The sequence below is a fragment of the Canis lupus genome, chromosome 12 (genome assembly GCF_011100685.1).
Source record: "Canis lupus familiaris isolate Mischka breed German Shepherd chromosome 12, alternate assembly UU_Cfam_GSD_1.0, whole genome shotgun sequence".
In the NCBI taxonomy this organism is placed as follows: domain Eukaryota; kingdom Metazoa; phylum Chordata; class Mammalia; order Carnivora; family Canidae; genus Canis; species Canis lupus.
In genome coordinates this window covers 9830617-9858467 of record NC_049233.1, presented here as the reverse complement: position 1 = coordinate 9858467, position 27851 = coordinate 9830617, and the positions used below count along the sequence as shown (strand labels likewise).

Below are 27851 nucleotides of genomic sequence, written 5' to 3'. Positions count from 1 at the left end.
ATAAGTGAGAGGAAAGCAGGATGCCACTTTAGGTCATGGAAAGACAATCCGCTGGGCTGGATGGAAGCCAGAGCTTCGGGTGAATGTCCTCACAGGGCAAGAGTGTCCTTGCTAACCACATTTGATCCTCTGGAATTGGATGATTGGGATGGGTCCCAAGTAAGAATATCTGAGCTCTTCATACTTTTCCAATGACAGGGCTTTACACGGTAGGTCTTCAATTAATTTCTATAGAATTAAGTTGACTCTTACCAGCCTTTTAGCAAATGTAGACTTCCCAGAAGCTGGGCTTGGGAGATGAAGAACTAGTTGGCATCCCAGTGGAGCCTGGCAGGGGAATGGGGATAACATTGCCTTGTTTAGATGCTTGGGATTGTTTTAGAGCATGTGTCACTTGGCTGAGTATGCTAGAGCCAGCTTTTTCTGGGAAGCTGGAGAGTGGATCAAATCTAGCTTCTTATCATATTAATACTCCCTAAACTCCTACACTCGAAAGCTTTGGGAGTCTGTATTCCTTTTATGTGTAAGTATCAAATTCCTGGTGAAATGATATTTCTCAGGGAGTAAAAGTCTGGGTGTTGGTCCCACATTCCTCCCATCTTGGTGTGAAGCCATCAGGATTCAGCTGGATGGAATGATCTTAGGGTCCCTTTCAGCTTAGTTGTTCCCTCTTTGAGAACTTTTTTATCCTCCCAGGACTTTGGCTGCTGTGGTTAGGCTGTTCCCTCTTACTGGTGCATCTTTGGCCATCAAATGAGTTGCTGTGAATCAGCAGGATTCACCTTCAGCATCGGTCTTTGGAGATAGCTGCCTACCCAGTGTGATTTTGCAGGCTCCCTGGAAGGGACTTTTCTCCCTACGCATGTCCCAAAATACCTTTTCTAATCAGCCTTTTGATGTTTAGGATTGCTTTCCTGTGGACAAAGCCTTCCATTCCACAATGAAGTCCTGAAAATAGAAATGAATGCACATGTGTTTGGCATTGCGCACAACAGACTGTTCTTGGCCTCCTTGCTGCTGCTCGTGCTGTCCCCTTTGCCAGGAATATCCTCCCCGTGCCCTTATTTCCCTTATACTGATTCTTTAAGAGTCAGTTCAAACATGTATTGCCTGGGGGGGATATTGTAATTGGTTTGTCTTGATTACAAGAAACAGACTTACCCAGACTAGCTGAAATAAAGGCTGGTAGGGGGTAGAGGTGGCCAAGAAAGAAGTTAGCACGTAAGGGGATGAATCTGTGGACATTCAAGGAACAGGGACATAATTATCTGCATCTATAGCTTGTCTCCCCCACATAGACTGGCTGTAAGATCTAGAAAGTAGGGGCTGTGCTTTATTCATTTTTGAAAGCTCAGACCTAGCACAGAGCTTTGTACCTAGGATAAACCCAACAGATGTTGAATAGACGGTTGAACAACTACCTGAATCCTAAGTATGGGTAGAAGATATTGGTATTGTCTTAGAGGAATTTACAGTATAATTGGGGAACTAGAAAACAAGTGAAAAATAAATAATATAAGAGCTAAACAGTGCAAAGCAATGGTAGAGAACTGACACAAAGCTTGCAAGATGAATCAAAGGCACCTTAGGGGAGAGGAGATTCAGTGAGCAAATCATCCAGATAAAGACTTCATTTCACATTAACACACAGCTGACTGATGTTAGACCTCTCAGAGTGCAGACTTTTGATGGGGAAATGGGAGTGAACATGGAGCTGGGGGCCAATTTCACATAAGGCCCCACAAAGGTGCCCATCGACAGCAAGGGGGCAGGCATGGAGGCTTGGCCAAGGGCTGGCTTGCAACGTTGGGGTGCTTCAGACATCGTCCCAACTCCTTTGGAACCCATGAGTGACACTGGCTGGTGGATCAGTGATCCCCATTGGTCTAATCTGACTTGTTAATCCAACAAAGAAAGTGAAGTTTGTGCACTGGGTCTCTGGAGTTATTGCTAGCTGCTGGTGGTGGATGAATGGAAGGCCCCTGGGTACCCCTCAGGAATCCACAGTGAACAAAGAAAGTCATCCCAGTGCTTCCTTATTTTATTTTTTAAAGATTTTATTTATTTATTTGAGAGAGGGAATGTGCGCAGGGGGAGGGGCAGAGAGACTCTCAATTGGAATCTCAAGCAGACTCTGTGCTAACCATGGAGCCCAATGTGGGGCTTGATCTCAAAACTCCAAGACCATGACCTGAGCCGAAATCATGAGTTGGACACTTAACCAATTGTATCACCCACCCAGGGTCCCTTGATGCTTCCTGATTTTATAGGCTTAGCTCAAAGGTCAAGAAAGAAGGGGTCTTTGCAGCTCTCTTTGTTCAGAGACTGGCCCCAGGGCGAGCCCCAACCATTCCCTCTTCTGTGATATGCTTCTTTGACTTTCCCTCAGAACTTGTTGCCCTTGGACAGGCTCTGTCAGTTTGCCAAGGATTAGCAATGGATGATTGTGAGGGGATCTCACGCACCTCAACTTTATCTTTTCTTATACTTGAAAATGGAAACAGTGGTAACCCAACTGAATTCACTGAGCTCAGCCCCTAGTTGAGAAAACAGGCTCAGAGAAATTAATGTGTCTGCAATTCATGCAGTGCTCTGAGTTTAACTTGTATGGCCACGTATACCCATGCTTTTGTTTTTCATTAAGCAGCCCTTTATGGAAGGCTCACTATGTTCTAGGCACTATTCCAGGGACTGAAGTATATGGTGGGGTTGCAGGTAACAGAATGCTCATCTAATCATGGCTTAAGCAATACTGACACCCATTATCTCATGAAACAAGAAAGAAGTTTGGGACTGGGGTCTGCAGAGGCTGCTGGCTCATCAGCCCAGCAATATTACCAAGAACCAATGTCCAAAGACAGAGGGAGGTAGGTCAGGGACCTTCACTTCTCTCTTTTATTAGGGAAAAATAGCCTTCCTAGAAGTTTTCATCTGACTTATTTTTATTTTTATTTTAGTTCAATTAGTCAACATATAGATCATTAGTTTTAGGCATAGTTTTCAATAATTCATCAGTTGCATATAGCACCCAGTGCTCATCATATCACATGCCTTCCTTAATGCCCATCACCCAGTTACCTCATCCCCCTACCCACCTCCCCTTCAGCTGATTTCTTTTTATATCCCATCAGGCATTCCAGGTCACATGCCTGTTCCTGCGCCAATCACAGGCAGATAGGAACATGATGTTATAGCCGGCTGCCATGGCCAGTTGTGGTGCACTGTTCACGAGAAAGGCAGTGTAGCATCTCCATTAAGAGTACAGCCTCTGGAACCAGATGGCCAAGTTCAAATCCTGACTCCACCAATTCTTAGTTACACAACCTTAGGCAAGATGCTTAACATCTCTCCTCAGTTTCCCTATCACCTAAAATGGTGTTAATGAGACCTTAAAGACGAAGTAAGGAAGTGCTTAACACAGTATTTGACTCATAGTGTTAACTACTCCTACAGTCACTCTCCCTTGGGCTGAGCATTTCCCTGCTTGAATAAAATCAGGAAAAGGGGTGATGGTGTTGGGTAGACAACTCCAATGTCAGCCACATGTGGTTACAGACAGCAAACACGAAATGTTAAAATCCTGTGAGTGGTGCCTTGATACAGGAAAGGGACAAGGAGGCTGCCTGATTCAGACTTGAGGAATACCAAGGAGGACTTCTCAGAGGAGGTGGCACTAATGTATGATTTCAGCAAAGGTAGCAGTTTATTGGGCAAAGGGGAGGTTGAAAGGGTAGGAGGCCCTCCAGGCAGAGGGAGTAATAGGAGTAGAGACTTGGCAGTGTTATAGGCCATGGTATATGCAGGATAAGTACGAACAGTTTACTGTGTCCAGAAAATGAAGTGAGGGCTATGGGGGCTCTGAAGGGGTATGCTGCTCACTGGGGGAGGGTCCTAAATGTTGAGCTAAGGAGATTGAGTCTTCCTACAGGCTATGGCTTGTAAACCAGAAGTAGCCCTAGACTTGTAGTTCGGGTCAATGACTTGACTGTGATGGGGGGATGGATGGGAAGGGAGTGAGACTGAGGAAGGAGGCTGTGACAATATTCCAGCGGAGGGGTAACAGCCTGAAGTAGAGCAGCTTAGGTTGGAGAGGGAGAGATGGTCAATTAGCAGGATGTGGTCAACAAATGTGGAGGGAGACAGGACCCAATAGGACCCAGTATTGTAGCTAGAATGACTTGAAAGAGAAGGATTGCAGAATGCAGGCAGGAGGATGCTGAGAAAAGGGGATTGTGGATTTGATTTTGGCCACTTTCGGATGCTTGAGATAGATGCAATAGTCCTGGGAAACCAGAAACCTGAACAAGGGGCAAATCAGCAGCTCTAGGCTTCACAGGGGTTGCCAGTGTTGTGCTTTGTTTGGGCGCTTTGTTGGGCCAAGTGATGGTTCAAGGCCTGTAACCAGGCAGGAGTATTACCTGGCTGTTGCACAGCAGCTACCATTTGACACTCAGCCTTCTGTGTGCATTGCTGCATGCCTGCCTCCTGGGTTCCTCAGATTTGCCGGCCCTGATGGAGGATGAGGAGAGAAGGGGCTGGAAATGGAGCTCTGCAGAGAGCACTTGCATTTACAGACAAGTACAAATAGAGAGGTGCTCAAGGGAGATGGAAAGGGACATGGGTAGGGTGGTAGGAGGGGACAGGCCCAAAGGATGTTGCAGGACCAAAAGGAGGTCATGTTTGTGTTAAGGCACATTACATATTTTTGTTCTATCCCAGCACAGTGCCAGGGGCGGGTGTTTGGTATAGATTTACTTCTCTATATTAAATTAGCAGGAAGAGTCAGGCATTCAGAGTGGAGAAGATGGTGAAGCGGGTTGTCTTTCTGATGGAACCCTATGAGTGGGGTTAACATCCCAGAGAACTACAGAGTTCCAGAGAACTACACAAAGCTGAGGTGGAGGATTGGCTGTCTGTGTGACACTGGGCAGCTTACTTGGTGATTCTGGGCTTCGGTTACCCTGCCCAAGAATCAGAGACACCAGTACCTGCCCTAAGGATGTGCGGAGGTTTAAAGGGGGTACTGTGTGCTCACATTCAGCATCTATGGACCCGTATGTACTCACATATCACGTTTTGAATAAAGATGGGAAAATAACTTTGCTAGTGGGGAAAAAACCCCACCTGAAGCAGCATAGACTTGCTGAGAAACAAGGGAGTGAATGGGGATGAGGATGTAAGAGAGAAACACAGGCACCTTGGGGATCCCCCAAAAGGACTCAGTAAAGTACAGACTTGCCCCCCAGGAGGCTTATTATCATAGAGAGATCCAGAATGGAGGAAGAAGCCCAGTCTAGGTTCTATAATGGTTCTTTGCAGTTTCCAGTTTTTCTGGCGTTTGCCTCCCCAAGCATCCTCATGCTTTTAGGTGGCTAGCATGCTGGAAAGGATATGGGTATTGGAGTCAGAGAACTTAGGTTTCCCAAATCCCTGCTCTATAACTTTACCACCTATATGATCTTGTAAAAGATATCTAACCTCTCTGTACCTGTTTCTTTATTCAAAAAATAAGTGAACCCACTTTAACTGTTTATTATGTGGAGTAAATTAGATTAGTGTCTATAAACTAGCTGACAGTGTCTGGTTCTTAACAGGTGCTCAATTATTATTTTTGTCTTGTTTTTCTTGTGCCTTAAGTAAGGTAGTTTCTATTGCTCTCAAGAAGAGGGGCTTAGAAGTGTCTGTTGACCAGTCAAGAGAGCCCATTCTGAGGAGGGAAAGAGTTATGAGGGAAGGAAGACCGATAAGTGTCTTGTTTTCTGGGGGGCTCATCTTGAAAGAAGACCCAGACTTTGGGGGAACAGAAAGGCAATGGGACCCCACAAAAAGCAGTAGAGATCACCAGCAAACAGGGCCACAGTGGGTCCTGTGAAACTCCAGCACTTTGCCTTTCTAACACAGTGACATAGTCACAACCCTAGGCCTCCCTCTACCCTTACACCCCAAGGACTCTGGGGCAGAGAGGAACCAGGGTATCCAAGCTCCATGGCACCTTCTCTGTTGCCTCCCAGAGGACACTTCCGGGATGGCCACCCTGGCCAAGCCCATCCTCCAAGTACAGGTGGGCCTTGGTCCCTCTTGTCCCATTTGCATCCAGAGGCCAATCCTAGAGTCTGTGGGATCTAGAGGAAAATCTCTCAGGGTGCTCCTCTTCCGCCGCCCCCCCCCCGCCCCCAGTATATTTGTAGCTCACAATTGTATAGCACTTGACAGTTCTCAAAAAGCTTTTGCCTCCCATAATTTTATAGGGAGGGAAAGGGAGCCAAAGATAAATGACCTGCCTAAGGAGATCACATGGTTAATAAATAGTAAAACTGGGATCAGAACCAGGAACCCCCAGACCAGGGCCATCTTGTGCTATAAAAATTTGAAGGCCCATGTTTCATCCCTTTGGCCTGTTATCAGTGCGTGGGTTGCTGGCAGCTTGTTTGGGTATGAGCCTTACCCACGTTTTGGTGCTGGGAGGAAATTCGTGTTCCTTTCCCCCTGCCATTCCTCCTTGACATCCCCTGCCATTCCTCCTCGACATCCCCTGTCTCCTTGAGTCCCTAAAAAAGTGTCCTGAAGGACAGAACCCCAGCCTCTGTCTTCCTGAGAGCCTCCACCAATGCCCCATGGGTGCCTCTAATACTCAGGCTCTGGGAAATGAAGCTGTTTCCCCACCTGCTTAATGGCATTGCCTGAAGCTCAAGAGAGCTGCATCTTCAGGTGACTTATTGTGATACCCATCCACACGAACACCCCTTTCCCTTCTACGTGCACCTGCCGCAGTGGCAGCACAGCTCCAGCGGCAAGCAGAATTGCGTCTGTTACTTTCCATTTAGGGGGCAAAAGGAAGTTACCAGCATTGATTGAAATTCTCAGGTAGAGCGAATCTGGGCGGCATTTGAAGAGGTGAATTTAATTCAATAGTTTATATTCCACTTAGGTTCCTCCTCTATCTGGCTGCTGGTAAACAGCTGTAAACTGCCACAGCTGTCTTGTGATGCAGAGGAAACACAGTCTGGAGAGTAAAATAGAGATGGTGGGACAAATGTCAAGGGGATGGAGAACATTAGGGGAATGGGAATATGTGGCCAGATGTGTGCACAGGGCGGGACCCCAGGCACAGGGACCCCATTCCTTCCTTCCTTCCTGGGCCTCAGCTAAATGAGGGGCTTAGGATACATGATCATTCACGTCCCCTCCTGCTCTGAACTTTATACTGTCAGAGGGAGCTCCGTGGTGCAATGGCGGGGACTGAGGATTTGGAATTGGATAATCAGGGCTCAAATCCAGTCTTGGTTCTTATTTTCAGCAGCACTGAGGGCGCCATTTGGCCCTTCTCAAATCTCTGAGGGTGAAGTGGCAAGCCGCACTGGCCTTTTCCCTCCCAGGTGCAGTGAGGTCAGAGAGAAGGTGTGAGACAGCATCGTATGCCCTGGAAAGCCCCATCAAGATGTTAGTAACTACTATTTTCATTGTTACTGGACCAGAGAAGCCCCCAGAGCCTGCTTCTCACAGCCCTCCTGCCCAAGGGCTGTGACTCTGATTGTCTGGGTAGGACCTTCCTCCTATAGGGGGGCCACGCCTATGCTAAGCCAAGTGTGTAGTTATCCTAAGATTTGAAAAGTATCCAAACTATCCTCAGCCATCTCCCCCAGCAAGCTCATCTCCAGAAGGCACCTGTCAAAGGATGTTAGTATATTGGCCTGAAGGGGTAATAAGTAACACCTTCTCAGCCCCCGACAGTGGGACTTCCTTTCTGTAGCCTTTGTTTGGTTAGCTCTCACCTTAGGAAACTGTGAGTAGACTCTTAGATTGCAAGGGGAGTGGGACCTAGGATGGGTAAATGTAATCATCTTGACAATATTCAACTTACTTTCCTCCATGCCTGAGGCACTGTGCTGGGCATGGGAGTAGAAGCGGCTAGCCTCTCTTCATTTCTTCATCCATTCATTTAGCAGGCACCAAAAGAGCATCAGCTATGATAGCTATGGACAGGGTGGGAGCTGGGGGGCTTTACATCTGGTCGAGGGGAGAAATATACACAAGGGATCTGAATCCTCATGCCAGGCTTAGAAGCTCCTGCTGGCACCTCAGGAAACTTTCCATGATCCATCTTTTTTTTGCTCATGCAAATAAATAAATAAATAAATAAAATCATGATCTGTTTGATACCACTCTCTAGTTCAATACCATATCATTTATCTCCTACTCTTCACTGACATGGGTAAACTCTCATGTCTTTCCTCCAAAATGGCAGCCCGTATGTTGACCAAGGCTTGTTATTTTCTAAAAGTGCCACTTTGGCTAAATATGCAAGGGAAGGAGTGGAGAGGAGCAGGCAAACGGTCCCACTACAAGCCCAGGCTCCTGTCATGAGAACGGTCTGGCAGCCTTGATCCTGGCATGTGGTCATATGTGTGAGCAAGGTGTTTGGCTCAAGCAGTCCAGCACTAGGGGTGCAGAGGTCGCAGTCATAAAATTCCAAGCCCGTGCCACAAGGAAGGGGCCATTCCAGGTCCCCCCACCTACCACTTGTGGCGGCCCTGGCTATGGTCCCTCTGTGTCCTGAGCATCTCTGTCATCCGTGGGGCCATTGCTTACCTACCTGTGCTCCTGGACACCGACCTGATCCCTCCCCACCCATGCTGTCCTGCTGCCAGCTCCTGGAAGCCCACTCTGGGTCAGATGTCTGGCCTCCCCCCCGGCCTGGGAAGAGTCCCCCTTGGAGAAGCAAAGGGAGTGTGATGAGAGACATCTCTATGGGGGAGAGCCCTGAGAGAAATTCTAAGTCCCTTCGTCACTCTTTGATCTGGGACAGACAACATCTTGATGGGGAACAATCCCTGAGGGAGATGATGAGCTGTCAGAATGTATAAAACATAAGCTGTGTAAAGACAAGACTCTGAGCACTTCTTACCACACCACTGTACCTCTCTAATCTGGCTACCACATCCCACACCTGGATTGCTGGACCAGCCTGTTCAGGCCCCTGCTCCTCACACCTGTTCCCGGAGTATGAATCTGACCTCACTGCCCACCCCTCTCCCTTCCTCATTCTGCTCCACCACCTGGCTCTCCCTCAGCATACTAGGCACATTGCAGCCCTGCCCCAGGCCTTTTGTACCAGGATCCCCCTCCCTCCACTTCATTCAGGTCCCTGCTCCAATGTCACCTCTTCAGGCTTTCTCTGACCACTCCACCCAAATTTAGACCTTTGTCACTATTATATCCCCAGTGTCTAGAAAAATGCCAGCACATAGTAAGTATTTAATAGATATTTGTTGAATGAAAGAGCATGTGAATGAGTGACTTGTGGCAGCCACAGGGGAGTAGGGAGGCAGACTACAGTGCCCAAGGGCCCACAGTTGGCACAGGATGGAGGACTAGGGCCCAGGGCCTCTTTCTGACCATTCTCTGGACACTAAGGGGACAGCTGGGGTCAGGGGAGTGAGTAGGGGGGTGAGGGGGTGGGGTGCCCAAATCAGCATGGTCGGCATGTCTGCTCTCCCCAGGGCCCCAGTCATTGAGTTCCTTCTCATGTTCCCAGTTTCCCTCATGCCTCTTGCATCTGCACCCCTGCCAGTTCGTGTGCAGAGCTAATGAATAATGACAGGCCCATAATTACACTGGCAGCTGAGCCTTTGTTGTCCTGGACAGCCAGAGCTCGGGGTCAAAGTTCTACTGTCCCCCGCCGGCCCCAGCACTGTGACCTTTCACCCGACACCCTTGCTCGTGGCCTCTGTCTCATGTAAAGGGACTCACTTTCCAGGATCCTGAACAGCCAGATGGGACATTGTGCTCAGGACATAAGTGGAGAGAGGCACGGAGTGCCTTTCAGTTGGTAGCGTGTGGTGGGAAAAGGTCCAATGAGGAGCCTAGGCTGGGGTCCTGGACGTGTCACTTCCCCTCCCAGGTTTTAATTTTCTCCTCCATAAACCTCTAAGAGTTGGATGGGTTCAATATTCTTTATACTATGTTTGGAATACCGCGAGGAATGCAAATGACATTATTTGGATTCTGCATGTAATCTGAGCAGGGAACAGAACCATGACCATCACCTGGCCAGAGGTCTCCACTGGGGTCTATGGATATTTCTGTGGGGCTTCCTAAGGGAGCAAAAGGCAGAGGGGGCATCGCATCTCCCCCATGTCAACCAGGGCATTCCCCCTCTGCCTGCTTCTTACTCAGTATTGATTAATGATTAAGATTTCACTTTAAAAAAGGCTTTTCCCACTAACACTTGAGAAACATCAGAACACATGGTCCCCAAATTCTCTTCCATTTTTGACACTTAAGGTCTTTACTTCATTAAGAGCAAGAAGGCTCAAAGACTATTTTGTTTCTTCTGCTGAGTGGTGTCCCCAGTAGGTGCTGTATGATAAAAGCAGGTTGATGCAGCAGAGCCAGAGGTGCCCTCAAGAACAAACCTGGCACAGTGCTTGGCACATAGTAGGTGCTGAATCATTACTGACTGACCCAACTGGAGAGCCAGAGTCAGAGAGAAGTCTTATCCTGAAACAGCATGTCAATGGAAAGCCATGTGACAATAACGCTAGATGGGCAATTGGTTGGTTCAATCCCTGACCCCTCAAGGCACCTCTTATTCCTCCTGGGAGAAGCTGACAGCAACAATTAGCAAGAAATCCTTGAGTGTCCCCCTCCCCACTGTATCACTTCCCCATCTAAGGGGTACACAGTGTTTGTCTGAGTGACAGCTCATTTGAGTGGGAGCGAGTCCTCGGTCTTGTCCAGAGCCAGAAAAGCATTCATTATGCCCTGATCCCACTATCAAACCATTTTCCAATCTCTGACCAGTCTACCCTGGTCTTGGCCTTGATGGAGAAGGAGGTGGAGTGTAACTGGGCAGCTCAGAGACTGATGGGAAGCAAGTGGCACTGAAAACCAAGAGGGAGGGTTGCAGATGGACAGGCCAGCATAGACCCCGCTGGAAGGAGAATCAGGAGTCACACAGTAGAACGTGTTGTGAGGAAATAGTGTCTTGCCAGGGTGACAAGTGCTTTAGATGCAGCCCTCTTGTGAATGGTGGGTCTCTTTGGTTGTAGGTTACAGCAGATTGGAGTCCAACAGATTTAAATGAGGACATGTACTTACCTCATAAGAAGTCCAGAGGAAAGGTGCCTTACAACTCATATGGTTGTGAAGTAGCAGAGACAAGATCTGAAGTTCACTAACAGGTTTGCTACCCGGGCATGCAGTGAGAAAGCCTGGGAAGCTTTCCTCAGCTCACTCCTCCCAGGCAACCCCTCCCTCTGGGCTTCCATGGGGTAAGCTCAGCATCTTAGTCTCTGGGGATACAGGCTGGCCCAGGAGGACAGCATGGGGCTGGTGGCCCAGAGCTTCCTGGATATAAGGCTGACCCACAACAGGGGTGTGGTGGGAAGTAAGAGGAAGGCAGTTTTCACAGGGATCTGGGTAAGTTCAGAGTATTGAAAGGAGGCCCCATCAGGAACAGAATAAGTGGACAAAGATTGAGGGACCCAGGCTTCAGGGCAGGGCAGGGACCTTATGAATCTGATGACCAACAAAGAAGAAAAGGGGTTCACCTCCACAGAAGGGCAGGCATTTCATATCCCACACTTCCATTAATCCTTAAACAATTCTGTGAATTAACAGAGGGGGAGATAGAGAAAATTATTAAGTAATTTGTTCGAGATTATTCAACTACAAAGTAGCAGAAGATTTGAACCCGGGTCTGTATGGCATCAATCCAGTGTTTTCCATCTGTCAGGTTGCTGAGGAGCTCAGGGGAGGCTACTTGGTGGATGCTGGCATATTTAAGACTCACTACAGGTGCATTTGGTGTCATGGCTATAAACTTGGCTCTACTGAGTGGCCAGACTGGAGTCCAGTGCTGCGCAGGCTGCCTGAGTCAGAACTGGCAAAGGGTCTGGCTGGGCCTGGCTGCCCCCGAAGGCCTCTCCACTGCTGGGCAGGGTCAGTGAAGGTGGCAGGAGCTATCATATCAGCACCATTATCTCTGTTTCAGTAAAGGGGTTTGTTCATTTTGTGAGCTCCTCAGCCTAACAGACACCTAGATCAAAGGTGGATTCATTTCTTCTCACCCACCACAATCTGGCTTTTATTTAATTTTCATCCTGACTGGGTCCTTTCTTTTTCTCAGGCTGCTTATGCAAGTGACACCCAACCTTCTGGGAGTCCGTGGCATGCTGTCATTATTTGCTTGATTTCTCAACACCTTTCTCCTGCCTAAAGGATTGCCTGACAAGGATTTTTAAAAATTTTATGACTGTGATTTTATTCTTCTCTCTTCTAACATGAAAGGAAATATAATTTCTTTAGATTGTATAATCCCCACCCCACCTATCACCTTGCTGAGCTATTACTTGTCAAGCAAAAATTATCCCACACTTTTTTGGTTAAAGTCTTAACCAAAACAGCCAGAGACTGAGCAGCCTGGGCAGGGCAAGAGTCGATTCCAAGAGTCCTTTGGTGTGATATGGCACTCTAGAGAACATTCAATATAAACAGAAGCCACCTCACTGCTCTAACATGTATTTCTATAACTCAAACATACTCTCCAAAACAGAGTGATTAACACATAGAAAACTTGCACTTCTCAAGGGTAAACTATGTTTTCAGAAGTAAGCTGTTTATGGCTTACTGCATACATTTTAAAGTTTTGCAGGGAAATGATTGCTCTTCCAGCAGTTAGAATGTAAAAGAGCCTAAACTGAGCAAAGTTGCTGTGCTAGGACTCTTTGGTATGCTGCCCAGAGCAGTTGGAATGTAAGCAGTTGTGAGTTTGGGGGTGAGGGAGGAGGAGAGTGTGGTAATTTGTATAAAAGGTATACAAAGAACTTTGGATTTTCATAATTTTACTATGGTAAAGAAGGTATTAGGTAGGGTATAGGCTAAGCTGCTGTGACAAAAGACCATAGAACTTCAGTGCATTTACTTTTCTCTTCTGTGACCAACCAGAGGCCAGCAGATGGTCCATGGTGGGTAGATGGCTCAGCTCTCTACGGTCATCTGGGGACCCACACTCCTCCTCTAGAACATCGCTCTTATCCATATGGTCACCTCTGAATCATGGGCACTATGTCCAGCTAATCAAATGGCACGGACACCTACATATTTCAAGGGCAGGACCCATAAGTCGAGGACAGCATTTCTCCTTAAATACATTGACAAGACCTTGGCCCCATGGCCAGCTGCAGGGGAGACTGGGGGATGTATGCTGATGGGAAGCCAGAGCTGAGACACGGGAGATTCGATTGCTGAGAGGAGGAAGGGAGAATAGATACTGGGGACTAATTAGCTGATTCTATGATCCAAAATTTTTTTCTAGATAATCCAATCAATCTCTTACTTCCAGTTGATCTTTAAAAACAGCAACAACTGGGGCACCTGTCTGGCTCAATTGGTAGAACATGCGACTCTTGATCTCAGGGGTCATGAGTTGCAACCCCACGTTGGGCATGGAACCTACTTTTAAAAAATAAAAATGGGTGAATACTATTTTAAACAAATAAATGAATGAAAACAGCAACAACCTTCTGTCTCTCCTAAAATACCACTCCAAATGAACCACTGCAGTGAATTAAGGTGGCTTCAGGAAAACAAAAGACAACTCCTGCTCCTTCAAGCTAATCACTAAGATAATACAGCCCCCTTGTTGGCCAGAGCACTGTGAGGCTGAAATCTTATTTTTTTTCCCTCTGAGGAAGCCACAGGAACAATAAATAGCAGCACACTAAGCAATACACGTTTTATTCTGTAAAGGCATAGAAATTCTACCTGGAGGCTTCACTGACCAGGCTTCCCAATCTTTCCTGAGATTTAATACAGGAAATAAATTCAATTTTAGCAGTTAGTACGTGCCTCATGGTGGGCTCCCGGTAAATGGCTCTTAAATAAATGCTTTAGAAAGTGCCCATCTCCATAATGTCTAGTGATATCACAAAGGAGGGAGTCAGCCTTCACCAGCACAAGTGGGTTTCTTATTTTGTTTGTGCAAAAGAGAATGGGAAGTGTAGTTTTCCTTGCTCTGGTCAGGCCTTCTCAAGCAGCCTCCTACCTGGGAGTCACTCCAATCCCCAGTTGTAGTCACTGCTATGTTCATGTGGGGTTTGGGGATAATATCTCTGACAGTCTTCCCTTACTTCTCCATCATGTTAGTGGTTAGAAGCTGGGAAAATCAGTATTACAAACAGCTATGCTCTGCTAACTTTCTGGCAAGTATGTGAAATGCTTTGAGATCACTGGAGACTCTTTAGGTCCTGCTGGGCCACTGTTCTCAGAAGGTTAGTGGTTCAGGGTAAGGAGCTAGAGAGGCCAAAATTCTGAATTAGGAGGGAAGCCAGGCCAATGAAGACCCGGAGATAGCCCAAGAGCACAACGAGTGTCAACATTCAAGGGGAGGGCCAGGCAGGCGCTTAGTATCTAGGAAAACAGGAACCAGGTGCTGTCTGCAGGTGCCATTGAAACAGAACAGGGGTTGCTCATGTGTGCATGAGACAGGTGTGTGGGAACAAGGGGAACGATGACAACACCAATGGCATTTTTGGAGGTGTATATATATATATAATTAAGTACTATTCATATAGTGTGGTACTTAGGAAGTCAGGACGATTATCATCATTTTATAGAAGAGGAAATGGGCTTAGGAGAGGTTAAATAAATGTCCAACTTTACACAAATGCCTGATGACCAAGCCAGGACCACACGCCCCAGAACATGTGAAAGTCATGAGCAGAGAAATGATACACAGGAGAGGATGGCTGAGCTGATGCTCAGGATAGTGGGCTTTGGCGATGGAGGCATCCATCAGCTTCCTGAGCAAGACTCGCTCCACCAACAGGTGGAAGAATCACCTGGCAGGGATGATGAGTGTAGGAACTGGAAGAAAGCCACTGTCAGCAGTCAGTACTGATCCAGTAGACCTCGAAACTTGAGTGGACAATCACAGGACAGAAGCTGTTGGGGGGGGTGGTGGCAGAAAACAGAAGACTGGGATTGCGTTCAGGCTTTTTATGCCCCTGACTCCCTAGGGTTTCAATGTTTCTCCACTGATTTGGGCTTCCTTCTTTCCCCTCCCCTGTCCTGCTCTCCTCTCCTTTCTTCTCTCTTTCCTAAAGACTATGTCCATCTTCTGGTGTAAACCTCTCTTCTGAGCTGTAGTCTTGTACAACCAACCATGTATGAACCCTCCCCCATGGCTATCCCACAAATGCAAGATGTCCAGATGAATCTCTCACCTCTTACCCTACCTGGTCCTCTGCCTGTACACCCCATTATGGCTGAGAGATGATATCACCACCTCCCTTAGGCATCCAACAAGAAACCCATCCTAAACATCTTCCTTCAGCTGGACACTAAACCCTGTAGATCCTACACCTTAAATATCTCCAGAGTCCCCTTCTCACTGCTGTGCTTTGGTCCTGACTCTTCTCACCTCTCATCTGGACCCTTGTAGTGGCCATAACTTGTTTTCCTTCATTTGGTCTCCCTGTCCCAGTCCAATCTCTGTAGAGAAGCCCAAGTGAACTCAGCAAAATGTGTGCCTCTCCACGCCTCCTCTGTTTGAAATCTTTTGGTTACTCCCTTCATCTACCAGAATCCCTGAGCTCCTGAGAGCAGCATAGCCAGCTCTGGATATCAGGTACTCTCCAGTGGCCTGCACAGGTCCATACTCTCTTGATGTGGGTTCCCACTTCCCCTCTTTCTTCCTGGCCTGATTGATGGCTAGTCCTCTCTGAGTTGAGCCCTGCCACCATAGCAGTAGACCCTCTGTGATTTAGCCTATCTGGTCATCAGTCTAGGATTTCATCCTAGTTGACTAGGATGACTTAATTATCATCTGCATTTCTTTCCTCCCCTCCTGCCTTCTTTCTCTTTCCTTCCTTTCTTCTTTCTTCTTTCTTTCTTTCACTTCTATTATGAAAAATTTAAGCATACAACAGATTATGGATAATAGTATAATGAACACTCATATACCCATCATCAGCTACAATTATCAACTCATGGGCAAGCTTGTTTAATCTAGACACTAGAGACCACACCACCTTACATACACATGTGCGCGCACACACACACACACACTCATACACACATGCACACACAGAGTTAGTTTGAAGCCAATTCTATGCATCATATAATTTCACTTATAAATATTTTAGTATTTATGTAAATGGTAAGGATTCTTTAAAAAAATAACCACAAGATCATCAACATACCTCTTAACTACTTAAAATCATCAAATATCCACAAATGTTCAAAATTTTCTCGTTGTCTCATGAATGCTCTTTTTAACAGTTTGTTCAAATCAGGATGCAGGTAATGTCTCACATGTAATTGACTGATTTGTTTCTTCAGTCCCCTTTAATCTAGAGATTCTCTCTTATTCTTGTTCCTTGCAGTATATTTATTAAGAAAACCAAGTCTTTGTTCTATACTTTCCATCTTCCTGGATTTTTTGGGTGATGTTTGCATGGTATTTTTTAATATGATCTCTATTCCCTGTGCTTCCTGTAAACTCTCCCAACTGAGTATTCCAACTGCTTCTCAAAGAGTGTAATCACCTTCTACCTCTGTGTCCCTAGAACCTGGGGCAATGCCTTCCATAAGATAGGCACAGAACAAAAATGTTTTGGTAGGAAAGGAAGGATGGAAGGAAGGAAAGAAAGAAGGAAGGAAGAAAGGGAAAGGAAGGGAGGGAAAAAAAAGAAAGTATGAGGGAGGAAGGATCAGGAGTGAATGCAGGCCTGTGGTTTTCAGTATTATCCAGACCAGAATCATCCCTGATAAACCTGTTAGAAATGGTGTTTCCTGGGCTTTATCCCAGCTCTATGAACATTGGAACTGAGTCCTGGGCCCACAGATCTCCATTTTTTCTCTCTGTTTGGGTCATGAGCTTCCCCATCTGTGCAAAGAGGAGCCCCTTCACTAAGCCCCCTGCCAGCTCCAACACTCTGAGCCCAAGCCAGGTTTCTATGGTTCTGAAGAATGGGTGACTTCACTTCAAATGTTGTGCATTTGGAAAGGCAAAAACCTAAACCAAAGCTTAGTACCTGACACTGCTGCTGAAGTCAACTGTCTTTATTTCTAGTGAGTTCACCCCATGCAGGCTGTGGGTTTCTTTAGGGTGTAGCCCCAATGTCCTAATTTCTTCAGATGGGCCATATGGCCATCTAGTGGTTGGAGAAGCCCACTGTCCTGCAGGCTTCTGGTCAACCTTGCTCTCAGTAGCCCTTTAGCCCTTCCCCATTTCTCCAAACAAACACGGCCTCCCTTTTACACCTCTGCACATTCCTGAATCTGACAGACAAGCCAGGCTTCCCCTCTCTCACATTACCCTCCCTCCTTTCCCTACCTCAGGGCTGTGGACTTTGGTTTTCTCCTTAATCATTATTTGTTTGTTTATCTTTCCACTGGTTTTCAACCTCGGGGATAGTTCTCCTCACCAAGCCAATTTGAATTAATTTTGCAGGGACAATTCCACAAGACAATGTATCAATTGCTGTATTAAAATCAAGATGTATTGCATCTCTCCCATCGTTCCCATCCCTTAATTTCTTAGATCCCTCAAAGGCACAATCAAGTGTGTCTGGCATAATTTGTTCTTTATAAACCCAGACTGCTCGTTGCATGCACTCGCAATTTTAGAAAGATTTTTGGCAGTGTTTTATTTCCATAATACTTTTCTTTATTGTATTTGGTGATTTAATCTTGGTGATTAAGGTGACAGTGGGTTGGACCTCGGGCCCAAGCCCCCTCCATGAGGCTCCTCCCTGGATTTCTTCCATCCCATGCAGTGCTGTACTCTCTGGCTGTGACCCAGTCACACTCAATGCCTGCTGGTAGGGCCACCAAAAGCAGCTGGGGACATAAATGAAAGGGCACTTTGTCCAGGATGCAATGGATAAGCTCAAAGGATAAAAAAAAGGGTGTGCAGAAAAAACAAGGTTCATGGAGTATGGAGGGGCAGCAGCAAGCATGGTGGATGTTATGGGTTGAATTGTGTTCCCTCAAAATTCATATTCTTAAGTCCTAACCCCCAGAGCCTGTGAATGTGACCTTATCTGGACATAGAGTTGTTGCAATTAAATTAAGTTAAGACAGGTCATTAGGGTGAGCCCCCATCCAATATGACTAAGGTCCTTAGTAAAAGGGGAAATTTGGACACAGAGACCTTCACATGAAGTAGAACATCATGTGAAGATAAAAACAAAGATAAGAGGTGATATATTCACAAGCCAAGGAATGCCAGAGATTACCAGCAAACCACCAGAAGCTAAGAGAGAGTCATGAAACAGAGTCTCCTTCAGAGTCTTCCAGAAGGAATCAACCTGCTGATACCTTCATCCCAGACTTCAAGATTCCAGAACTGTGAGATGGTAGATTTCTGTTGTTTAAGCCACCTAGTCTGTAGTACTTTGTTATGGCAACCTCAGGAAGCTAATATAGTGGGTAAGAATGTGGGCTCTGTTGTCAGACAGACTTGAGTTTGAATTCTGATTCCATACCTCATTAATTGTGTAGCCTTGGGAAAGTTTATGTAAACTCTTCCAGCCCCTGTTGTCCCATTTAAAATGGAGTGCTCTTAATACCTTTCTTAGTGGGGTGGGAGATGTAGCAGCTGCTGCTGGTGCCTACCACAACCCCTCAGCCTGCCTGGAGGTTACCTGCATGTGGTTCCTCTACCTGCCCCCCTGCTTTTGGAGCCCCTGACAGTGCTTTTTTGGGGGCTAGAAGTGTCTGGGCTACAGGAGGCAGGAAAAGCCAGAGTTGATGTCTCCTGGACATTAACAAAAAGTACAGAAGTTGGTGGCTAAATACCCCAGCTTCCTCTCTTCTGAGTGGGAGACAACCCTGGGCTGTGTTACACATAGTCTCCAGAGGATCCCAGTGGGCATCAGCTCCAGTTGCCCAGAGTAGTAACTCCTTCATTAATAGCCATAAATGGGCTTCTCTCCCTTTGCTATCTTACTTCTCCATTCTATCATAGTAATTCCTGGATCACTTCCCAATGAAACTACTTGCTCCCAAATTTTTGTTTCGAGGTTTGCTTTGGAAGAAAACCAAATAAAAAGATACTGTATAAAAGCGTTTAGCACAGCAAGTGGCACATGGAAAACACTCAATCCATTTTAGTGGGTATGATGTACTATCTCTATCTGATGTGTAGTCTGTCTATGGTGTTGGTAAGTGGAAGGTGCGTGTGCATGCACCAAGGGTCTCCATGAATGGGGAATCTGGTGTGCAGCAGGGGTGATGTGTTCAGATGTCACTAGAGAGTGGGACCTCTGGGAGTAGACACAGTGGGTTCAAATGTAACTGCAGTGTGGTCACCCTCTGAGGCTTCCAGCCCCAATGCCCGGACTGAGTGTTGGGAAGCCTAGGGAGAGCCCATCTTACTCCACAGAGCCAGGCCCATCTCCATCCACCAGCTTGCTGCCAGTATTGCTTGGTGTATTGTTCTCTGGCTGGCTGCTTGGGAATTGGCATGCTGCCAGCTTTGAAAGCCGTCTCCTAAGAAAAGTACACATACTGAGAGAATTGGAAGGAGTCTCAGGTTTAATTTGAGCTGACCCATCATTGCACATGTAAGAAGATGTCTATTCCATTCACTGTGGAGCAGGATTGACATTTGGACCAGATCATTCTTTATTGTAGGGGCTATCTTGTGCATTGTGGGGTGTTTATCAGCATGCCTGGCCTCTACCCATGGGATGCTGGCAGCAACCCCCCCTCAACATGTAACAACCAAAAATGTCTATAGGCATTGCCAAATATCCCTGGAGGGTGGGGGCAAGAATCACCCTTGGTCGAGAACCAATTCTGTAGAATCCACACATACATGTGTAGATACACAGAATGAACATGTGTGAATACCAATACACAGAGGCACTTGCTTATCAATCCCGATGGAGTCCACTTGCATGGCAGTTGAAAGCAAGGCTCTGCAGTGATATATATCTGGCTTCAAATTTCATTTCCCATTCACTAGCTTTGTGACCTTAGCTATAAAATGAAAATCAAATTATACCACACCCCTGCTTAAAGCCCTTGACTAGCTTTCTATTGATCTTAAAATAAAATCCATCTCCGTACTGTAGTCAACCAGACCCGAGTCTCATTTTATATCTCACTACTCTTGTGCTCTGTTGCAGCCACGTTGAACTCCTTTCTGTTCCCTGTATGTTCCATTCCCACCTCAAGGCTTTGGCATTTGCTTTTCCCTCTGGCTATAGCATCCTGTCCCCAGATGGTTATGTGTCCCCTTCCTCCTTCTCATCACTCAGGTCTAAGCTCAAATGTCACCTCCCCAGAAATGCCTTTCCTGCACACTCTAGCTATAATAGCCACCCCTTCCTGACTGTGGTCTTGCCTTGTTCTTTTCTCCCTTACTCTTCAACATACCCCCATTTATTTACTTCTTTGTTTATTGCCCATCTCCCCCCAAAACAGTATAAGAGCCTTGGACAAATAATACAATTTCATACGTTTGTGGAGAAGATTAAAAGAGATAATAATAATAAAATAATAACAATAGTAATAATAAAGCACTCAGCAAGCACACGCCTATAGTAAATACTCAACAAATGGTGATCATAACTTATTTTTCTCATGTAGTTTAGAGATTATCTGTTATTGCGGCTGCCCCAAATCAATTAACCTCCTCTTTGAATTTTGACAATTCCCTATGTTCCCAATATAGAGTCCTGAAACACCACATTTCCTAGCTAGGAACCAACTCACTCCAGTTTGCCTGAGACTTTTCTGGTTTTAGCACTGTTAAGTCCTACATCTTGGAAAACTCTCAGTCTTGGGCAGCCTGGAATGGTTGGTTACCCTACCCCTAGCTTCCAGTATTAGTTCTAATTAAGTGCCACTGAGATTTTGATTGATTGGAAACCGAGTTAAATGAGACCCTGGGGTAGGGGGCACCCATTTTGCTGGCGTGGTTCTGTGGTGCTTGATGGCCATTTGCTGACTGTCATGGAAGCGTAGATTCCCTTAAAAGGCCAGTTCTGACATTTGTTAATGCATTTGTCTCCAGCAGCTGAACGTAAGACTGTCTCTTGAGCAGTTCAGATGATTCTGTGAGCTCTCTCTATATACCTTACTAAACTGCTCTTTGTTTAAACTGTCTAGAGAGGATTCTGTTGTCTGCAACCAAGAGGCTCAACCAATACACAGTAATTGTACAATTTTCTTCGGTGAGATCTACACTGCAGTATAGAGCCTCTTGAGGGATGCTCAAGAAAAATCAGTCTCTGGACAATCTAGAGGATTGCTCATTACCAATCCATTCACTTGATAGGGTAAGTGCCATTGTCTGTCATTTCAAATGCTCCAGATAGTCTACCACATGTGTGGCAAGGTGTACACCTTGTCAGTAGGGTAAAGCTAAAACACAGCCTTTCCTGATCCTGGGCATTTCAGCCTAGACACCAGTAGGCTGCAGTAAAAGTCACCCTGAATCCTGGGTATATCTCATCTAGCCAGGAGGGTGGGGACACAGTCTTCAGGTTGGAGTGGGCTTGGGACACTGACCCAGTACCAAAGGTTGCCCTAAAGAAGGTCAGGAAGTCCTGGTCAACATGCGCACAGGAAAGGTTAGGATCATCACAAGTTCAATGATGTTTGGATTTGGCCAAGGGCATTCTAAGAGAAGGTTCAATTCAGAAGGCAGGTGGGGCAGCAGTCAGTACTGATTGTAGGTAGGACCTCTGGGATCTGGATTCAGCACTGGGAAATAAATTCAGGTGAGGTCTGATTGGGAATTGGGGCCAGGAGCCCATGCCCAGGGCTTAGGGAAGAATTCAAATCAGAAGCAGAAATTAGGATTCTTGGAAAGACAATCTAGGATGTATCATTGACTTCAGCATGAATCCTAACAGAAATGCAATGTTGCTTCATATGTATGTGATTTTGAGTTTACACACATAGTAGAGAGTTGTAGACTTGTTCTGTTTCACTCTTTTAACCCTTAGCACTGAGTTTTCAACTTTTGCTTTCCGGCAAATTTTTTAAAACTTATTTACTTATGTATAACTTACATAAAGTAACGTGCAAAATCTTGTGTACAGCTCAATGGATTTTTTACGGCAGCTTTATTAAGATAGTTCATTCACATTCCACAAAATTCGCAGTTTTAAATTTTCAGTAATTTCAGTATATTCATCAGTTGTGCAGCCATTACTGCTACCTAATTCAGAATATTATATCACCCTCAAAGTCACTCCCTGTTTGTTCTTCCCTGCTCTTCACCCCTGGCAACCGCTAAATCTACTTTCTGTCTCCACGGATTTGCCTGTTCTGGCAATTTCATGTAAAAAGAATCATACAATATATGACATTTTGTGTCTGGCTTCCTTCACTTAGCATAATGTTTTCAAGGTTAAGTCATGTTGGGGTTTGCATAGGTACTTTATTTCTTTTTATGGTTGGAGAATGCAACAATTGTATGGGTATACCACATTTCGTTTATCTGCTTCTCAGTTTATGGACATTGAGTTGTTTCTACATTTTAGCTATTGTGAATAATATTTGTGTGCAAGTTTTTGTGTGGACATAAATTTTCAATTCTCTTGAGTATATACCCAGGACTAGAGTTCTGGGTCATATGATTATCTTTAATGTTTTGAGGGAATGCTAAACTGTTTTCCAAAGTGGCTGCACCATGTTACATTCCCACCAGCACTATACAAGGGTTCCAATTTCTCCATGTCTTGGCCAGCACTTGTTATTGTCATCTTTTTTTATTATAGTCACCCTAGTGGGAGTGAAGTGGTATCTCATGGTGGCTTTAATTTATATTTCCCTAATGACTAATGATCCCGAGAATCATTTCATGTGCTTATTTTATTGGCCATTTATACATCTTCTTTGGAGAAATATCTGTTCAAGTGTTTGCTGAATTTTGAAATATATCAAGTTATCCCTACATGACTATCACCATGTAACATTTCTTGCACCCAAGAAAACTCCCTTATGCCCCGTTCCCATCAAATCTTTCCTCCAAACGTAACTACTATTCTGACTTCTATGATCATAGACTAATCTATTAGTCTATGTCTAATAACTATATTAGTTTATGACTGATAAATGCTTATGGATGAAATGATATGATGTCTAGAATTGATTTCAAAACAATCCCCTCTGTGTGTGTGTAAAGAAGTGTTATATAAATCAAACAAAATAGTCCGTGGGTTAATAATTGTTGATTAATCTTGCCTGATTTTAAACTTCATAAAAATGGAATGGACTCTTCTATATCTAATTTCTTCTATTTAGTACATTGCATGTGAAATTCATCACTGATGTTCTTTGTTTCTTTGCATGTAGTATTCCATCATATGAATACATGATGGAATGAGAAAGTTTACTCATTCTACTGCTGATGTTGATTTGAGTTGTTCCTAGTTTGTGGCTATGACAAATGAAGTTTCAGCACTTTGAAAAGTTAATCCATTCAGCTGGTCTCTCCAGAATATCTGGTTAGCAACCTAGGTCCCAGATGCAGCTGGTCACAAAAACACAGTAGGGAGATACACCTGCTGCCCTAGTAGCAGTCAAGCTGAGACTCTGATTCTCAGTCTGAGGAGAGCAACTCAATTCCAGGGCTGAAACATAGGTGGTGTGGTGGCCTCAAAGGGCTTGGCTGTGACTTAGAAGGAAAGGCAGGGCTGAGCAAGTAGGGAGGGGCAAATACTAGGAGAGTAGGTAAGGGAGGGGGCACTTTAGAGGGGCTACTAAGAAGTCCCTCTGCTTGGCCAAGTGCTCAAGCATCCTCTGACTTCCAATCCAAGCTTTTCCTTCTCTCTAGCCTTTTCTCAATGAGCAGCCTTGGTGGAGACAAAGTCACAGTCACTCACCTTGAAGTGAATTAAAGAGGCGAGTGAAAAAATGCTCTTTTCCCAAGGAACTTTAATGATTCAGTGACTGCGGTTGGCATGGGATATTATGGCCATACACTTTTGGAGACACTGGGAATTTGCCCTTTCACTAATGGCAAGGGAATGGGGTCAGCACAATACACAGTTCCAGGGCATTGTTCATACTATGTTTCATATGGAGGGGTTCCCTGGGGTACAAAACAGAAAATTCCATCTGAATGGTGCCCCCGGAGCTGAGCCACTGACCCTGAGAAGACTGGGCTTTTGTCACTAATGGGCAGGGCACAGCCAGTAGGTTTCTGGCATTTGCCTACGCTTAGCTGCATCTTTGTAGAACCACTAAACAAAACAAAGATTTGCCATGAAATGGGCCAGGGCCACCAAAGCAGGACCTACTAACCCACAGCACTTGGGCAAATTAAGAGTGCACATCTCTTTCGACGTACACACTCCAATCTGGATATGAACTATGGGGCTGATCTCATGAAGATCACTGGGAAGACATGTGCAGATCTTCTGTGAAGTGATGCTGTGGCAGCTGGTAGTAGAGGTAATGTGGGGGCCCATCAGAGAAATAGAAAGGTAGCATGTGGTGGCAAGCCCTGTGAATTCTGGACAGCAACCAGAAACAATGAACTAGATGCACATACAGCTTCTCAGTAGATCTTTAGAAATGGTGCTGAAGGTAAAAGAATAAGACAAAGAGTAGAGTCTACAGTGCAACACCACATGTGTAAATTTAAAGGACAGAAGCACACAAATGCAACTCCAGGGTATACCCCAAAGGACAGAATGGTCACCTATGGGGCTGGGGGTGGCGGTGGGGAATGTGGCTGAGAGAGGGGCTGTGCAGGGCTGGTGCTGAGTGTGTTATGGCTGAGTTAGGAAGGATGAATACCCTTCCTGAGGAAGGAAGGAGGGAGGGAGGAAGAGAGAGAGGAGACCATTCATTCTTTGACTTGCTTGAGGACATTCACTGGGTTGCAGGCTGATGGTCTAGTGGTTAAGTTGCATTATCCCAGAGCCTTCTCTAGGAGCACAGGGGGCTGAGCTACCCAAAGAGAAAGGAGTGAGCAGTGCTCTGCTCCTCCCACTAATGAGCCCTCACTGGGCTAGCTGGGCCTTATTAAGTTTCAAATTCATCAAGGTTATGAATGAGATTTCTCCTCCTTCCCTTGGAGCCTGTTGAGATTTATACTATGTACCAGGCAACTCTGCACTTCATTTTCCCTTCCCTTCTCATTTCTTTAAACAGGTGGGTGAGGCTCTGTTCCCCAAAGAAATTCCAAAGCTGAGAGTCCACCTGTACCCCTAGTCTCCAGGCAGGAGTCTGTCTCGTGAAGGAACTAGCTTGTTGATGAGATACCTCCTGCCATAGTGGGTCCCTTCCTCTGGGCACCCCTCTTGCAGTCCTGTCCCACCGTCACCTCACTATCCCTTGATGAGTTCCTTACTCGGGCTGCTTCTTTTCCTGGGGGTCCTGGGGCAGAGGATTGGCAGTAGCACAGATGTTTGCCAGGAGCTATAGGCAGATTCTAATTTACATGAACACATGCGTGGCAGAAGGGCTTGTCTTGAAGGCCTGTGTGTGAAGGTTCACCTGAAGAAAGTAGGCTATGGCAGCACAAAATTGGGGTGTCAGCTGTGAGACACTAGAGAACCTCCTCCAAACGGCAGTGCTTGGAGAATTTGGAACCCCTGTCCGGATACTCAGTGCTGGAAGGACTGAAGAGGAACTTGTGGACTTGTAACCTTGAGTCCCTTGTGCTGTCACTTAAACCCATTTCCATAGAATTACAGTGTGAGTGCAGGGACACAGTGTAAGATCATCTGTCCAGCCAACTCCCTGGCATACAGATGGGAAGTAGGAAGGGAAGCCATTCCTCCAGGTATGCAGAGAAGACAGGTGCCCCTACAACTGTGTGTGTGTGTGTGTGTGTGTGTGTGTGTGCACGTGTGCACACACATGCAAGTATGAGGTTCCAACTAGAACCTGATCCTGGCCTCATTCTGAATGGGGACATTCAAGGGTTTCCATTTCACAACCTAGTCCTGGAGCCCAAGGGTGCTACGTTTTGTTTCGGAGGAAAGCAAGTTTGGGAAATGGATGGAGAAGACAGGGAAAGACAGAGACAGAGACCTCTTGGCAGAGACAGACATAAAATAGACTAGGCAAGGTGGAGAGAGAAGAGCAGATATAGGATGGACAAGATGAGGGGGAAGATGAGGAAGGCAAGGCAGGGAGTGGGGAGTACTGGGCAGATGTGGAGAAGCAGCACCCTGCTTTGAAACCCTCTGAGGCTGACTCCCTCCTCCCACCCCATTCTTGCCACCCATCCATGGAGCCTGGCCCCAGAGTGTGCACCAAGTCCAGTGTTGGTGCTGCTTCCAGGTCATGCGGGGCCTTCCTTGCTGCCCCCCAAGTTCTGTCTGGTTCCTGGAGGCTTGGCCAGCATAACAGGTAGACCTCCCATTCTCACTCTCTCCCCAAGCTCAACACCAGCTCAGGCAAGTCAGTGTTTGCTCTGGTGCCAGAGTCCTGGGGAAGGGACAGCAAAGGAGACACAGAGAGACAGTTAAGTAGGAGCATGGTATTAGCCCTGGGCTTCACACCCCTGGATGTACATAAATCGGGATTGGACTGGAACAATGGGCAACAGCTATTTCCTACCAGCCCTCTGAACAGTGAACAGTGGCTAAACCTTTTTACCCAACATGGTAGAAGCAGAGAAAGCCACCTTCACCAACATGCAGAGTCTGCACAACACAAAGTGTATCTGAGGCCAGAGGCAGTAAGGTGGCCATGGGGGGGCCTGGACTCAGCTCCCTGTGGGCCAGGATGGACCTGGTTCACCACCTGTGAGCTGTGTCACAGAAAGGAGGTACTTTATCAGCCTGGCCTCAGTTTCTGTATCTGTAAAGTGGGTTTAATAACCTTTCATGCCTGTGGCTGTTTAGCAACACATTCCAGCACTGCTCCTGCCCTCCAGTCAGTGCTCTGTCCAGCCTTTCCCACTCCCCATCAGAAGGTCTTGAAGCTTCTGGGTCCTGCAGAACCCCAGACAGAGCAGCAGACCATCACACAGACAAGTCGAGTCCTTGAAGCTCTCTGAAGATGGGTGGAGCTCCCCGGTAGAGCTCCCCGGTGTAGAAGCACCCCACAGACACACTGGAGACACCTAGAATCCTAATGGAGATGCACAGAGCTTCTCACTTTTACATCCATGTGTTCCTAGTTTCCAAACTGGGTGGGAGGGTAAACTGAGGCAGTCAACAGGGAAGCGATAGACAACACAGGTTGGGCAAATCTTACTTTGGTAAACATGGTTTCCCTGCTTGGAGAGGGTCACTAGCAGCCAACCCCAGATTGGCAACAGATAGGAGCCCACAAGAGCAGGGACCTTGAGGGGGTGCCAAACAGCATGGAACACCGGGTGGGTCTGATAAGCAGCTGCCTCAGCTGCACCTGCACGGGCCATGCTCACCCAGCCCCGAGGTACCTCCACTCACTCCTTTCTTCTTGTTCACTCTCTCTGTCTTCATCTCCAGCTGCCAGTCCATGGGTCTCAAAATAACATGAGTTAAACATCTTAAACATATTCATCATGTGGCAACATCAACTCAGAAAGCAGTACATCTTGGAGGCTGTCACAAACCCAGGGATTTTTATCTCAATAGTGAATGACTACAGGATCCCTGGTGCTGGTAAGGACCCATATCCTCATATGTTACGATCTGATATGTAGGCAGAATTATTGGTTGAATGGAGTCCACAAAATGGCTTCGACCCCCCAGTCCTAATCCCCCAGGACCTGTGAATGTGACCTTGTTGGAAATAGGGTCTCTGCAGGTGTAATCAAGCCAAGAGGAGGTTGTTAAGATGGGCCCTCATCCAATGTGACTGGAGTCCTTATAGGAAGAGGAGAAGCTGGAGAGATAGAGGGAAGGTGGCCACATGAGGACAGAGGCAGGGATTAG

General features: G+C 46.3%; 1 long non-coding RNA gene across 1 annotated transcript; it reads left to right on the top strand.

Moving 5' to 3' along the window:
* Nucleotides 1-84: 84 nt before the first annotated feature.
* LOC119874267 lies at nt 85-27533 on the top strand. The gene is made up of 3 exons (XR_005367375.1): nt 85-209; nt 21127-21296; nt 27423-27533. It is a non-coding gene; the product is annotated as an uncharacterized LOC119874267 (long non-coding RNA).
* The last annotated feature ends 318 nt before the right edge of the window (nt 27534-27851 follow it).